General features: G+C 33.4%; 1 long non-coding RNA gene across 1 annotated transcript; it reads left to right on the top strand.

Annotated features, from left to right (window-relative positions):
- Positions 1 to 13,166: 13,166 nt before the first annotated feature.
- LOC131948607 (uncharacterized) lies at positions 13,167 to 14,586 on the top strand. Its single transcript, XR_009388034.1, has 2 exons — positions 13,167 to 13,304; positions 14,410 to 14,586. It is a non-coding gene; the product is annotated as an uncharacterized LOC131948607 (long non-coding RNA).
- Positions 14,587 to 17,225: the final 2,639 nt, after the last annotated feature.

Here is a 17,225-nt window from a genome sequence, read left to right as displayed (position 1 = left end):
TACTCAACATTTGTTAGAAGGCAGAAAATTAGATCTTACACTTACTTGTGAAATTTCATTTATCTATCTGAAATAGTACTCAAGTTATAGGCTTTTGAAAAATTCAAAGTAAAAAAAGTACCACTTCTGGTTATCAGAAATCGCTCAAAAGTTGATTCGCATCTATGATTTTTATATAATACTTGTATATGAATTTTCATCAACCTAGCTGTAACGGTACTCAAGTTATTGTGTTTACACACAGACACACAGACACACATACACACACACAGACATACGGACAAAATTGTAAAACTATGTTTTTCCGATCCAGGGAGATGTAAAACGTCGAGATTTGCAAAAATCTCGATTTTTATTTTTGCACGATCACAATACTTTCTCTATACCTCGTTTATATTAGAAAGTAAAAACATACCAAGTTATTAAAATAATTATGGTTTTAAAAAATTGTTTTTTTTTAAAGGACGTTACTAAAACTAACGATTGGACGTATTTGATGTTTTAAGTATTTTCAGTAGATAAATACCAATTTTAAAAAGGCAGACAATTTTGCTACTTAGACTTATCACAGAAATGGAAATAAAAAATTGCTGATCCAGGCTTTTATGATTTAAATCAATATTCCAAAATTTAAAATTGAATCGGCAAAGTTTTAAGTACAAACGTGTATGACATTTTTACAACGTTTGGTTTTCAGAATATCGATCAGGAAGTTGCTGCACATATTATCTCTTCTGAAAGCAAAACTTCAGGTTAAAACGTAGGCTTGATACAAATGAAAAGAAATGTAGGCTTAAGCTAAAAAAAAAACACAACATTTTCAAGTTCTCTTGATTTGCAATTTTTATAAAAATTATTTTAAAATATAAAATTTCTGAATTAGCTTTAAGCAGAATGGATTTTTTAATTATTATTTTGTGTTAGTTTTTTGTTCTTTTTTTTTTTTTCTGCACTTGCACTTGATTGAAAACAAAACTAAACCACCGATAATATTTACTGAAGGGCTAAAAAAAGAAAAACTAGTTTTATCTGGTACAAACTTTGCTGGAAAAAAAATAAGTTCACTGATGTTTTCTTATAAAAACACCAGTTTAGTTCTCCCTCAGAGATTGATTATAGTCTTGATTCACTTGATGGGAATTGATAATTAGACGAACTCGTGATAGAGTGTCACAAATGAATAAATGATCATTGGTTAAAATAGATGAAAACACGCGTTGTCTTGTAATATAAAAGTATGTTTCAATTTGGTAAACATACCGGCGTTATCTTATTATAAATATAAACCCCGACAACAAAGAGGTAAGGCAAAGCAGAGATCTGCTTATCAATATTTACATGCTATCAGGCATGCCACGTTTTCTCAACTAGATGTATTGATTCAATAAATAATGTACGTTATTGTAATGAATCTAAGTATAGGCTTTTGTTTGTGGACAGCTGAATCTCCAAACGGGTTTTCAATTAGGACTCGCTATATCTATCCTTATGTTGGGAGCTTATAATTTATTATACTAACCCGCTGGCGTATGGGATTCTCGGTTTAGGTATTATGTTAGGATTAAATCTGTTTGGGTCTAAAGACTCTGTAAAAACGTGTCGTTGAATTATATTAATAACAAATGCAAATTGAGTTCGTACCAAAGCAGGACCAAACAAATAGCAAACACGTTTTTTAGAATAGAATATTATAATTGTGCTATAAATAGCTTCATTAAATCACCATAGAAAACTTAGTACCTATCCTGAACATATTTTGTTTGGATAATAATATTAGACAAGTAGAGTACCTATACGGTTTATATAGTAAAATAGTATTTAAGATGATAGTTATACACATTTCATACATAGGAGTGACAATGCTTGTGAGTCAAGTAACAATAATACCGATGTCAACAATGATGTCTAAAAGAAACGAATGCTATCGATAACATATTATGTTTACCACAATAGATTGTACTTATCGTCGCTTAAATAGCGTCAGCAGCACATAACCCCAAAAATATCATACTAATTACCAATTAGTTTAGTATAAGTTTTAGACATCTACTGACAAAGGCCATGTTTTGTGAGCGATGATTTAGCTTGCAATCAAACAAATCAGATAAAAAGAAATGAAATAAAAGTTAAAGACTTGAACTAAACCTTGATCTAAAAGTAACAGAAAAAGCAAATTGTTTTGCTTAGGTAGAATGAAAAATAGTATTCGAGACATTAGCTGATCATTTTATTTGTTTTCGCGTCTTGCCTGAATATATCTGTAGACGAAAATAAACATGCATTTTTAAAATACTTGTTTGCGACAACATGATTTGATTTTGAGATTAGATTCTTTTCCAGGAAATTATTCTGCAGTGGGGGGGGGGGGGGGGGGGGGTTCGAAGAATGTTTTACGCCCCTACCCCCCTTCGATCGAAATAGAACATATATATATATATATATATATATATACATATATATATATATATATATATATATATATATATATATATATATATATATATATATATATATATATATATATATATATATATATAATTTAACAGCACCCGTCGACCCGGAAAATTAAATCCGCGTCCCGTCCCCCCATTAATTGTCAAGCACCCCCTCCTCGCCGTTCCCCCCGGAGTAAAACTTTTAAAAGAAACACTGGTTGAGAGTAGTTTCTATTAATTTGGCTGGTAGGTATTAATAGCTTTTCTAACTGAGACCATTTCAATTATTTGTTTGAGTTTGTTGTGTTCCTAGCTAGTTTGTGGATTAAAGTACAGAAGATATTTTGCTGCAAGTCTTGAGTATAACCATAGAAAATCAAGTCTAGAAATTAGTTTGAACTTCTCGTTTTGGAAGATGTGACATTTATCGTTTCACCGAACGTGCAGTGAATATTTTTTGTGTCTTCCTACTCAACTTAAGGGAAAACAGTATCAATAGTTCAGTCATCGTTGCTTTATCTCATTTTAGCTATCTGCTCATCACAGCTGGATAGACAAATGGGATACTACTGTGCACACAATTATAATAAGATTTCAGACGTTGGGTACTGTAAACTCGTGCTCTCACACATAACAAGGGCCCTTGCTGATGGTATAGAGCTTAAAGTAAGTCGTGTTAATCTCGATATGCAGGATGATATGTTATGTTGATATAGAAGATGGGAAGTTGAGTGTATTTCATATTTATGACCGTGGTGTAACATTGAACAGCAGGTTTACAGTTTTAAAAACACACACACACGCACACGCACACAAACACACGCGCGCACGCACGCTAGCTCGCAAACACACACACTCATACTCTCTCTCTCTCTCACACACACACACATATATATTATATATATATATATATATATATATATATATATATATATATATATATATATATATATATATAATTGGTAATTAGTACATATTGGTAATCAGTAGGATACTTTTGGGGTTATGTGCTGCTGACGCTAATTTAAGCGACGATGAGTACAATCTTGTGTTGTATATATATACTAGGCATACTGCCTGGCTTCGCTTAGGTTTTCAAAAACATTTAAGAATTAGAATACTTAATTATTTAGTGATGAATGAGGTGTGGAGTGCCTAAATTTAAACAGTAATGCTAGTTTTAGAGAAAATGTTGTTGTTTGTTGTTTTAAGTCCGTTTACAGACAAAATATTGGAAAGTGTGAAATGTATGACAAAATGGAATTAGAACTACAGAGGTTACATGAATAGTGTATCTCGTAATTTATAAAAATAATTAATTAATAACTAAGTAATAACAACTTAATTTTTTACTGAAACAAATGCTATACTTCGTCATTTTCTGTTTATGTTTAAAATAGTGTACAATTATTTGAAAATAATTATTTTAAAAAAGTTACCTCCGTTGAAAATTAAACGAATGACGTATGTCTTTGTTTACTTTTTTTTTTTGTAAACAAACAGTTGCTATGCTTATACAATAAAAAATTGTATCTAGACATATTTAACGACCATAATGGCTTTTTCCGACTGGAATAAAGTTTTTTTTGTTACCATCCAGGGTCGGTCTACCACCTCACAAAATATAAGGCAAGTTTTTATATAGCTTATGTACGGGAAATTTAACTGATGGTCACTTTTTAACCCTCGTCGAGGGCTTTAAGTGAAACCGACAGGTTTGCCCTACGGCCAAGCCATTTAACTATAAGCATGCCAAAAATTAGCCAGATATAAAGAGGGTAAGTGCCCTAAAATCCGTTTTCAAATTACCCTCTGTTTTTCCCATAAAATACAAATACGAATGGTCAGTTTTGACACATTTCCAGAATTTTTCCCGGACATGGCGAGTTTTTTGTGCCACCCCAAGGCGTTCTCCTACCACCTCACAAAATTTCAAGGGGGATCGTCGAAGGAATTTTTTTTCGTAATAGAGCTCATATAAAGAGAATTTCACTCGCGGTAACTTTTTATCCCTCGTCGAGGGCTTTGAGTGAAACCGACAGGTTTGTCCTACGGTCAAGCCATTTACATATGAGCATGCCAAAACTTAGCCAGATGTAAAGAGGGTAAGTGCCCTAAAATCCGTTTTCAAAATACCCTCTGTTTTCCCCATAAAATACACAGATTATATAGGGAAATACGATTGGTCAGTTTTTACCCATTTCCAGATTTTTCCCGGACATGGCGAGTTTTTCATGACACCCCAAGGTGTTCTCCTACCACCTCACAAATTTTAAGGGGGGTCGTCGTCGGAAAGTTTTTTTCGTAATATAGCCCATATAAGGCACTGGTCAGTCGAGGTCAGTTTTGACCCCCTCTCCTTAGACTTTTCGGCGAACCGTCACCGGCCCTCGTGTTATATCGCTCCCAGGCACCATCGTGCCAAATGTGACGCGCCTGCGGAGCCGGGAAGTGCCCTATCGGGCACTTGACCACTTTGCTTTATATATATAGATGTGTCGTATACACTCTATAACCAAGTGTGTAATGTACACTCTATAAACATATGTATTATATACACTCTATAAACTTATGTGTAATGTACACTCTTTAAACTTCCGTTAAATGTAATCTCTATAACCATGTGTGTGATGCACATTGTATAACCATGTGTGATGCACACTCTATAACCATATGTGTAATATACACTCTATAACCATGTTTGATGTACACTCTATAACCATGTGTGATTTACACTATATAACCATAACTACGCTATGAATCGCTAGTCTATAGTGCAACTTTACTTATACTCATTGCACAAGAATTATACTGAACATGAGATGAGTCGGTGTGGCCTAGCGGTAGAGAGCTGGACTGCAAACCCGTAAGTTATGGAGTTCAAATCCTGATTCAATTCAGTAGACCGTTCCTGAATCCACTAACAATAACTCTCCAGTTACACAAACGGTATGCTTATAGTAATTACTACTCAGTGGCGTCACTAGGTGGAGTGAAACACATTACTTTAGCTTGGGTGTCACCCTTCTCCTCCTTCAAATAAAATGTACTCAAATGGAAGTATCCTTTTTTTACTTTCTCGTACATAGAAAGTCTTGTAAATCGTGCCAAAAAAGTAAAATAGACATTTTTTGCAATCTCGACGTTTTACACGTCCCTGAGTTTAAAAAAACATAGTTTTGCAATCTGGTCCGATTGTCTCTCTGTTGGTGTGTGTGTTTGTACGTTAAAAAGCCTATAACTTCAGTAGTATTTCAGATAGATAAATGAAATTTCACAAGTTAGTAAACGATCTAATTATCTGTCATCTTTCAAATTTTGAGTAATTTCCGTTGATAGAAGTAGTAGTTTTTGCTATTTCCTGATTTCTCAAAAAACGCAAGTGAATTTATAAAGTAATAATAATATTCTGCACTAGTATACACATTTTGTGTTGCGTTCACTTGGTGTGCAATTATTTTTCCTATGAGATTCTATTCTATTTTAAAAGTTTAAGTAATTAAAAATGGATGAAAAATTATGTATTTATCCCGAGTTGCCATCCCCTGTTGTTTTATATAAGAATATTCGAGAAAGTTTAGGGGAGAAAACTCCCGGTTTATTTCAACATTAACAACCCACTTTTACCAAAACAAACATTACTAGCTAAAGAAATTTTAAAATTATTACGATACGCCGATGAATTTAATTATCAAACTTTGCTAGATTAGTTCATAACACATAGTGTACTTAGGGTCTGCTAATTTAACAAAAGTGATACACTACGTTGATTTGTGTTAGACTGTACAACAACACTGTACAAATCTTAGAGTTTTTAAATTGAGGGCCGTACATGTACTACTTTCAATAATCGCTTACTGTTTGATGGTAGCCTTGATTTATATGTTGACATGTGTTGGTAAGTCTCTATTAAGACAATATGTAAACGTCATCGCATAGTAATTATTGTAACTTCATGTTTTAATTATATATATATATATATATATATATATATATATATATATATATATATATATATATATATATATAATTTGTTTTGATAAGAGAATTTAGTGATGGAGGTAAAGAGAATGTAATAAGCAATACCACGTTTCCGATTTCAAATCCACTGAGGAAATTTGTTCAAGAAAAAAAAAATTACATTGTCTAAATGTTTAAAAAGCGAGACTAAATTTAGGATCATTTAATGCTAGAATGTATTGTAATTTTGTTCTATTTGACATTTAATAATTGGAAATTAGATCGTAATTTTTAGCGCAATTTCCATTCAGGAGAATTGCGTTTATTAACTCGTCTTTTCTGGGAATGGATGAATAGATGGATGGATGGATATGTGTCCGCAGCTTTAAGTCGTATCTCCTCCAAAAAACCTCGAAAAAATGCAGTTTTCGGCCCATATCTCGGCAACCAGACAACTTAGCGACTTGAAACATGTACCAATCGATTTCTGCCATAATTTAAAACAATATTGCTGAAGAAAATTTTCAAAAATATCCTTTCGTTCGGTCACAAACAATTTTTTTAATTAATTGAAATTTGGACCGAATTAGTAGGCATTTTATCCAACCACACCACACGCGTCATCACGTTCAATAACTGCGCCATCACGTTCAATGGCTGCGACATCACGTTCGGTAGCTAGGCGCGCAATGGTTTTTAGTCATGTTACTCTATTGTAAATAAAACATGTAAAATACTGAAAAAAAAATTAATAAAAAACGTTTAAATAACTAACCAATGGTTTTACTAACCCTGCTCTTGATTTACGCTACGACAGAGCTATTTTTAGATAACATAAGGAAATTGCGCTTAAATGTCACTAGACTTTTTAATTAACTTGTTTTCTTACCTAGTCAAAATTTTGCATTAATCTATTTTTACAAGCTTTTACTTGGTACACCAATGCCGTTTGTGACAAATCTTGATCAATTTTGACCAACTTTTAAAGCATAGATTTCGTTAAAATTTTTAATATACCTTCGTCTTTGAAGTCATTGCATTAATATCTATTTTGTATTGAATTAGATGTTAAATTAGGGGTCGGCTTGGTCGATTCGGTAAAGCTCATGGTTGCTAAACCGTAAAGTCTCGAATTCGTACCCTCGGCTAGATGAGGCTCGTGAGCTGGGGCAGCCATTCATCTAGGACAGACAACTCCAAAATCAAACAACTGCTGCCTTTTAGTTTGTTCTTGGTTGGACAAAGGCTATGGAAGCAAATCCAAAAAGAAAAGCAGGCTGAAATCAGAGACAATGGCCTCAATGGCGCATAACCAGTTGACACGTTTTCTTAATTGTGTTTTCTAAAATTTTTAAGAAGAAGAAGATAGTAAATTGGCATAAAAATTTATTCAAACGGTTTCGAAACTAATGTGACTTAACAAGATTAAACGCAGCGATCACTAAAACTTAGAAAACAAACAAAGCTAAAAATACAAGCTTTAAATGCACTGAAAATAACAAAATAAAAGTAGTCAGCTTTCTATCAGAAAAAGCTTCGGTCATTCATAAGATTTGTAAAACATATTTTAGCGACCAAAGCTTTTATGAAAAAAAACAGAATAGTTTCATTTTTTTATATTTTTAGTGTATCTAAAATCTTGTTTTTTTTTTATTACATTAACCGGGCATTACACCTTTTTTTTCATATTAACAGTTTCGATCTTTCATGTAGCTATTTTGATGGGATATAAATCTGCTCTAAATTCAGTTCAGTCTGATTAACGGGAAAAAAATAAAGCTAGTAATTTATAGAAACTTGAAAAGAAAACACAGCGTAACACAAGAGAGATGCTACACGATTTGTTTTTCTTATCTTCTAGCTGGTGATTGCATCTATGGTGGGAAGACGTACAAAGAGTGGGAGTTCATATCTGATAAACTATGTATATGCTGGGTCACTAATGTTTTGTGTGTAAAAAAACAAATATAATGTATTAAGTGTAATGAAAAACAATTAAAGTTAATTTTAAACGAGTATGTGATTTTTTTAAAAAAACATTTTGAGAGTAAATTTGTGTAAATAAATACATTTTCGTTTATCAATTATTATGCATTTTAAGAAATAAATAGTTTTCTAAACAATAACTATCCTAATGTATAAAAGCCAATGTGTGACATTCTCTCTCTCTCTCTCTCTCTCTCTCTCTCTCTCTCTCTCTCTCTCTCTCTCTCTCTCTCTCTGTCCGCAAAATATTTTCACATGCTATTTGACCAGTATCTTCAGCGATATGTGGAGACATTGTCATAGACGTTTGTTGAAAATAATATTTTGGGTGTTTTAAATGTATAGACTAAATTTTATTTGAAGAAGGAAAATAATAATAAAGGCATATTCGAATGTAGAAAAACCGTTGTAATTATGTAAAAGGAAAAGTGTTTATAGTTTTGAGAAGAACGCAATAAACAATGACGTCACATGCCACGTGTTTACACTAAGGAAAGATTTTATTAGTCAACACAGCACCACATTCAATGCACACGCTGATTAAGAGTCTTAACATTAAGAGACACAATTTTGCTGAAAAGCCGGCTGTTCGATGGTAGTTATATTGCTTTTGTCTTTTCAAAACACGTAGTTCGGCCGAGCATGGGTCTGACCACACTAACGTTTCATATGCTGAGAAGACAGAAACAGGTGAACTATATTTCACCTGCTCCGTGCAACTTCATCATTCTCATCTAAAAAAAATTGAAAAAAAAAAGATTCACTTGGTGTGTCTCGAACCCGTACCACCCGCAAGGTAACTATTACTCTATCAGCTATTTAGGCACTTTGGCTTTGATGCTGAATAAATGGGCTATTTAGGAAACTAAAGTACGCGAATATGCACTATTATTTCAAATTAAATTTGATCCCAAATTAGTTAATTCCATAGCAAAGCAAGCAAAGATGTATAAAAAAAATCAAGCCCTGAGATAGTTAAGTATAGAAACTCATTATTGGCGTACGTCTTAATAAGTAGATCTAAAGCAAATTCGAATGAATTAGTGCATTTCTTTATATTTAGTTTTGTGTTCTTTCCTTATTTTTAAACATGTGTCATTTGACGTCATTGTATATTACGTTCTTGGCACGACAATAAACGCTTTAGTTAGAAATATGTTTCTACATTCGAATAAGCTTTTACTTTTATTTTCCTCCTTGAAATAAAATTTATGTAAGCAGTTACCCCACGTATCTAGATTGATCTTAAAACCTAAAGTTAATAGGACTACAATATGAAAGAGGGAAGGCTGAATTAAACCTGACAACTCAAGCGAAGGCTACAATTGTGAATTTAGATCGATCTGTAGGTTGTTGATGGTGTATATCCAGCAGGAAAACCACAGGAAAGTAGATGTGCAGGCGCTAAAGTGAACATTTTTACGTGTCTGGCGTCAATAAGTAAGCTAAGAAGTAAGCAATACATCTAATTGTAAAGAGTTATTAAAAATTGTGTACATAACATAAGAGTAGTTTCAGTAATGTGTTTGCTGTATTGTTTTTTTTTGTGTGTTATTATTTATATTTGTTTTGCGGAATTTGTTTTAAATTACATTTTATTTAATTTGTCTAAAAATATTCGCCACCATCCATAATACGGTTCAGCGGCCGCTAACCCTGCTCCCCCCCCCCCCACAAATTAGCAAGTTCCATAGTTAAACAAAGATTTCTATAAAATATGTTTACACCGGTGTCCGATAATGAAATCTTCTTTAAAAAATGGGTGTTAGGTTACTGATAGTTAAATAATACACACTTGTCTGGCTAATGTCTATGCTAACCCTGTCCCTAACCCTAAACCTGGTCCTACCATACGCCTAACCCTAATTTCTAACCATAAAAATTAGTCGAGATTACAATACTACTAACAACCTAACACCTCTTTTTTAAAGAAAATTCCATTATCGGACACCGGTATCTATAATCATCCGAGTCTAAATCTAGATCTTAGCGACTTAGCTTCTACGTCTAGTTTTTTGCGTAGATTTAGATCTAGTTTAGATCTAGAATCTCTAGATCTAGAATCCAAATAGATACAATACATTTTTACTTTCTCGTATATACGTAGTATAGAGAAAGTATTGTAATCGTGCAAAAAAAAAAAAAATCGAGATTTTTACAAATCTCGACGTTTTACACCTCACTGATACGGAAAAACATAATTTTGCAATCTTGTCCGTATGTCTGTGTGTCTGTCTGTGTGTGTGTGTGTGTGTCTGTCTGTCTGTCTGTGTGTAAACACGATAACTTGAGTACCATTACAGCTAGGTTGATGAAATTTCATATATAAGTATTTTATCAAAATCGTAGATCCGTATTAACTTTTGAGCGATTTCCGATAACCGGAAGTGGTACTTTTCCTACTTTGAATTTTTTAAAAGCCTATAACTTGAGTACTATTTCAGATAGATAAATGAAATTTCACATGTAAGTAAAAGATCTAATTCTTTACCTTCTGTTAAATTTTGAGTAATTTCCGTTGACTGGAAGTAGTAATTTACGCTACTTCCGATTTCTCAAAAAACTAATGTAAATTTTTAAAGTACTAATAATATTGCGCACTATTATACGCGTTTTTATTCGGCGTTTGCTTGGTGCGCAATGTTTTTTTTATGAGATTCTATTCTATTTTTAAAAGTTTAAGTATTTAAAATGGATTAAAAATCATAACTATATCCCCAGTTACCATCCCCTGTTGTTTTATATAAGAATATTCGAGAAAGTTTAGGGGAGATCACTACCGGTTTATTTTAAACATACATTGTAATAAATTCGGAAATGTGAATTTATTAATTAATATTTGCTTTTTATGTCGTTTATGTATTTGTTGCACACAAAGCCGCACAATAATAAAGACATTTCGGTATAGTTACTACAAATTACACAAACCCTGCCCAGTTATAGCAAGTTTTTGCGCTTTAGACGAGATTTGAGGTTTTGACTTTTTACTTTCTCGTATATACGAAGTATAGAGAAAGTCTTGTAATCGTGCAAAAAAAAAATCGAGATTTTTACAAATCTCGACGTTTTACACCTCACTGATACGGAAAAACATAATTTTGCAATCTTGTCCGTATGTCTGTGTGTCTGTCTGTGTGTGTGTGTGTGTGTCTGTCTGTCTGTCTGTGTGTAAACACGATAACTTGAGTACCATTACAGCTAGGTTGATGAAATTTCATATATAAGTATTTTATCAAAATCGTAGATCCGTTTCAACTTTTGAGCGATTTTCGATAACCGGAAGTGGTACTTTTTCTACTTTGAATTTTTCAAAAGCCTATAACTTGAGTACTATTTCAGATAGATAAATGAAATTTCACATGTAAGTAAAAGATCTAATTCTCTACCTTCTGTTAAATTGTGAGTAATTTCCGTTGACCGGAAGTACTAATTTACGCTATTTCCGATTTCTCAAAAAACACATGTAAATTTATAAAGTACTAATAATATTGCAATTCTTTTTTCTACTAGATTTGTATTCTATTTCTAAAAGTTTAAGTAAACAAAAATCATGTCTATATTCCGAGTTGCCATCCCACGTAGTGTTATATTAGAATATTCGAGAAAGTTTAGGGGAGATCACTCCCGGTTTATTTAGTTTAGGCCGGAAAAATTGTATTGTATACAAGATAGAAATGTATTAACCGAATAGATTCTAGAGCAGATAGTGTCTAAATTTAGAATCTAGATCTAGATCTAGACTCTAGATCTTAGCGTCTACGTCTAGTTCTTTTGCGTAGATCTAGCCTGGGATATTATCTAGATCTAGAATCCTAATAGATGAAGTGAATTTTTTAAGTTTAGGCCGAGAAAATTGTATTGTATACATTTCATAGCGTACGTAGCTCTAAATCATATTTGAATGAAATAGTTTATTTCTTTTTATCCTAAACTCGGCAGATGACGTCATTAGTTTCGTGCTCTTTTAGTGTAAAAAATACGCGACGACATTGTTAAGTGCATTCTTGTCCCAAGTATAAACACTTTCCCGGTTGCATAATTAAAATGGTTTTTCTGCATTCGAATACGCCTTTATTTTTTATTTTTCTTCTTTAAATTAAAATTGTGGTTATACATTTAAAACATCTAACATATTATTTTCAACAAAAGTCCGTATAAAGTTCTCCATATATTCCTGCAGCTTCTGATGTGATATCCGGCGAAAATATTTTGCGGACAGACAGACACAGAGAGAGAGAGAGAGAGAGAGAGAGAGAGAGAGAGAGAGAGAGAGGAGAGAAGTGCGCACATGGGCTTTTATATATTAAGATATATTGTTTCGTTTGTTTCTGTTTTGTAAAAAAAGAAATTTTTTGGAGAAAATATCCTACATTCCTGACGGTACTTATAAGTACCAATATATGTTTGGGTAATTAAAAATTTACGAAACGAAATTTCCTTCGACATATGCTTTAAGTGTGCCAAAAGCAATATGATAACACATTGTTGAAAACAAAATTCATTCAGAACCTAATTCCGTAAAATAAAGGGTTAACTAAGCTTGGACTGTACAGGAAAAATAAACGTTTTATTTTACCAAACAGTCCTACCATCTGGGCAGGATTAAACCTTATTCTCTGATAGCTGTTTCTGTCTTCTTAGCCTTGACATGTCTGATAGAAATCGTTGGTAAGTCAAAGTTAATTAATCTCCAAAAATCATTATCTATAAAAATGGTTCAGCTTCTCCTGCCCCCCTCCTCCCCCTTGCGTACTTTAAAGCCATAATAATACATTTCAGTTCTTCTTAATTCAACTGACAGTGTAGAGGAAGAATAAACGTTTTATTTCAACAAACAGTCCTACCATCTGGGCAGGATGAAACCTTATTCTCTGATAGCCGTTTCTGTCTTCTTAGCCTTGACATATCTGATGGAAATCGTTGGTAAGTCAAAGTCAATTACACACATTTACTTATACCTTAGTGATATGTAACGGTGTAAAACAAAAGTAAAATACATACCCGTGGTAATGTTTATCGTTTATGTAATTGCTCTGCAAGTGTAGTATATGTGTAGTTTTCTCCCTTAAAATTGTATAATTCTCGTTATTTTTCTTGGCATGGTAGGGCCGTAAAGCTCATAGATGCTAAGCCGTAAAGTCCCGAGTTTGAACCCTTGAGCAGACAAGACTTGATAGCTCCTTATCTGATGATCTCATGGCCTTGGGAAATGTGTTGCGGACACAGAGAGAGAGAGAGAGAGAGAAAGAGAGAGAGAGAACATGTGTGCACATGGGCTTTTTATATGGTAGAATAACATAGCCTTGTCCTCAAGTCGTCATTGAATTCACATGATACCGTCTTCATACCATATAGTCGGTATTTCTTTAACTTTTTGCACGATCACACTTTATATTAGTTATATTGGTGGAGCAAAATGAAGTAGGAAAAGAAAACTAGTACAGCTGGTTTGCTGTCCTTAGCCAACAAACCTCATTAGCCCGCGGGTCCGAACTCGGTACTTTTGTAAGTAATCATTTACTCACTTGCCCGACCGTGCCATACCCACGAAAGAAGACAACTTTTTTCTTACTCAAGCAATGTTTATTTGCCTTCAGAGTTTTTTCCAGGCATCTCTTCGAACGAAATGAAATTTATATAATTTATATAGAAAATATATTCTTTTAACAGTGTCCGCCCCCCCCCCCCCCCCGAAGAAAGTCTACAGCCCCCCCCCCCGAAAATTTCAAGTGCCCCCCCCCCCCCCTTCGGAGAAAAAAGTCTGGAAGAAACACAGTTTGCCTTATTGTAGCTATTAAAAGGATTCGCTTCCACATGGGTTGCTGTCCCTAGCTATAGAGTATCACTGTCAAGTGGTTTGGACTCGGGGCTTTATTATTCAGCAATCATGAGCTTTAACGGCCCAAACAGGCCGATCTCTACTAGTGTTATTAAATAGTGCTTGATTCATTAGAGCTTGAAGAACTATGGAAATTGAAAGCTAAAAATACAAACATCGTTTCTGTGCAATTAATTTGATTTATTTCAGCTGGGGAGTGCTATATCGACGGTAGAGTGTTCCAACATTTGGAGACGACCGACAGATTTGGAATGTGCTGGTGTATTGTCAGCAGAGAGGCCTGTGCTTGAGAGAAACAATCTGTATATTTGAAGTGCTGATAGAGCTTGGAAAGTGAAAATAATTTAAAATAAACTTGGAAACGTGTTTGTTCGATTCTACTTAAATTCTAATCTAATTCTCTCTAAATCTATACATGTATGCATATATTCACGAAAATACAACAGATATGTTTATACGTAATCATCTTAATTTAACATTACGAAAACAAATTCAGATATAAAATATGTCGAAAGAATAGATGCCATGGACAAAATATTCCAAAACACAGTATTTCATCTCGAAATATTTCACTGATATAAAAGATCATAGACGCAATATCCTAGGATAAGATACATCAGGAAGGACGACGTCATGGACAAAGTATCCATGACTTAGATTTTTCCGTGATACTTCTTCTTCTTCTTCGTTCTTAATTATTAGTGTTGAAGGGGATCGAGATTTATCTGCCAGTGGGTTTGAACTCGATACTTTGTTCGAATTTATCAACCATGAGCTTTTTGCCGACTCGACCACACCTCCAACACAATTAAGCGTTAAGTGTCAACTGGTTATGCGCCATTGAGGCCATTGATTCCGATTTCAGACGTCTTTTCTTTTTGGATTTGCTTCCATAGCCTTTGTCCAACCGAGAACAAACTACAAGGCAGCAGCTGTTTAATTTTGGAGTTGTCTCTCCTAGAAGAGTGGCTGTCCCCAGTTAACGAGCCTCATCCGCCCGAGGGTTCGAACTCGAGTCTTTTCGGTTTAGCAACCATGAGCTTTACCGACTCGACCACGCCGACCGCTGATACATTATTACAAATTTTTAAACATGTCTGCATCTAAGCACTCCATTTGTAGTTTAATATTTGATGGTAAAATTAACTGTATGCAATGTTTGCCTTATCTAAAACCAATGTTCTATACACTGGGTAGGTGAACAAAACGCCGATTTCCGTGGCATATTTTATCGAATATCCAATATCCAAACTGGCGTGTAAAGTCCAAAAATGATCTATGTTAAGGTTAGACGTGGTGTGAAAGGAAGCAAGCAGTTGGCACTAAACAATGTCATCTTGCGTTCCATCAAGGTGGTAGGTAATACTTGTATGGTGCATTTTTGTGCTACAAAAGTCAGTCATGAAATTTTAGGATCTATGAATGTGTTTGAGTTTTATTATTTAATGTTAATATGATTATATTATATTTAAAAAGCACATTAAACCAGAGACTCCGTATGGTAATAAATTTCTGAGATATTTAGTCTCGGATATTTAGTCAAGAGATATTTAGTCCTGAGATATTTAGTCTCAGATATTTAATCTGTGATACTTTGTTTTGAGGTATTTAGTCCTGAGGTATTTATTTCTGAGCAATTTTGCCCTGACATATTTAAACCTGAGAAATTTTGTCTAGAATATTTTGTTTGAGACCATTGTCTTTGAAACAAAAAATATACATAGTTATATATTTATCACTGCATATTTTAATGTTCCTGTATATTTTTGTATACATACATATATGATGTATGATATATAATATATGATATATGATATATATATATATATATATATATATATATATATATATATATATATATATATATATTTATATATATATTTATATATATCTTGTATACACAATTTTTAAACTGCTATTACCTAAAACCTTAATCAATTAAAATGTCCTCAACTTGAAAAAACACAATAGAAAGCAAAATAAACAAGAACACAAAACAGCGAAATACAAGAAGATACATACACGTAACTCCACGTGTTGAATATTGTATGAGTTTCAGACATCTATGGATCAAGGCCATGTTTTGTGAGCGATGATTAAGCCTGAAATCAAACAAATCAGATAAAAGAAATGTAAAACTAAAGCATTGAACGTAACCTTTATCTAAAGTAATAGAAGAACATATTTTTATGTTTTGACAGAATGAGAAAGTAATTGTATTTGAGACATTAGAAGATCTATTTGTTTGTTTTTAGTGTGGTGCCTGAATATTTATGTAGAAGAAAAAAATATACACTTTTTAAAATACTAGTTTGCGCCAACATGGTTTGATATTGAGTTTCTTCCAGGCATCTCTTTTTCAGGCGGAAAGTCTACCGAACACCTGAACGAAGGCGAATTCATATAGAATATAGGCCTATATACTTTACCAGCGTCCGCCACCCCGGAAAATTTGATCCGCCCCTCCCCCCCACAAAATTATCAAATGCCCCCTCTCCCAATCCCCGGATAAAAAGTCTGACAGAAACATTGGTTGAAAGTAGTGTCAGTTAATTTGGCTGATATCAATCAATAGCTTTTATAACTGAAAACGTATCAATTATATGTGTCACGAGAATTGTTCCTGGAACACGGCTAGTTTTTGGTCTTAAATATAGAAGACATTTTGCTGCTAATATTGAGCCTAAACATAGCAAAATCAAATCTAGAAATTAGTTTAATCTTCTCATTTTAGTAGATGTAACATTTATCTTTCTTCAAACGTGCAGTCAATATTATTTATGTTCAGTATCTTTATACTCAACTTAAGGGAAAACAGTATTAGTAATTTAGTCATCGTTGCTTTCACAATTTAAGTTCATGTGTGCTCATCAGAGCTAGAGAGACAAATGGGATCCTACGGTGCACACAATTATAATTAAATTTGAGACGTTGTGCTCTCACACAGGACAAGGGCCCTTCTTGATGGTGTAGAGCTTAAAGTAATTCGTGTTAATATTGATAAA

The sequence above is a fragment of the Physella acuta genome, unplaced genomic scaffold, assembly GCF_028476545.2.
Source record: "Physella acuta isolate Inbredline_101_S28 unplaced genomic scaffold, ASM2847654v3 ptg000651l, whole genome shotgun sequence".
In the NCBI taxonomy this organism is placed as follows: Eukaryota; Metazoa; Mollusca; class Gastropoda; family Physidae; genus Physella; species Physella acuta.
This window is presented reverse-complemented; position numbering and strand designations above follow the sequence as displayed.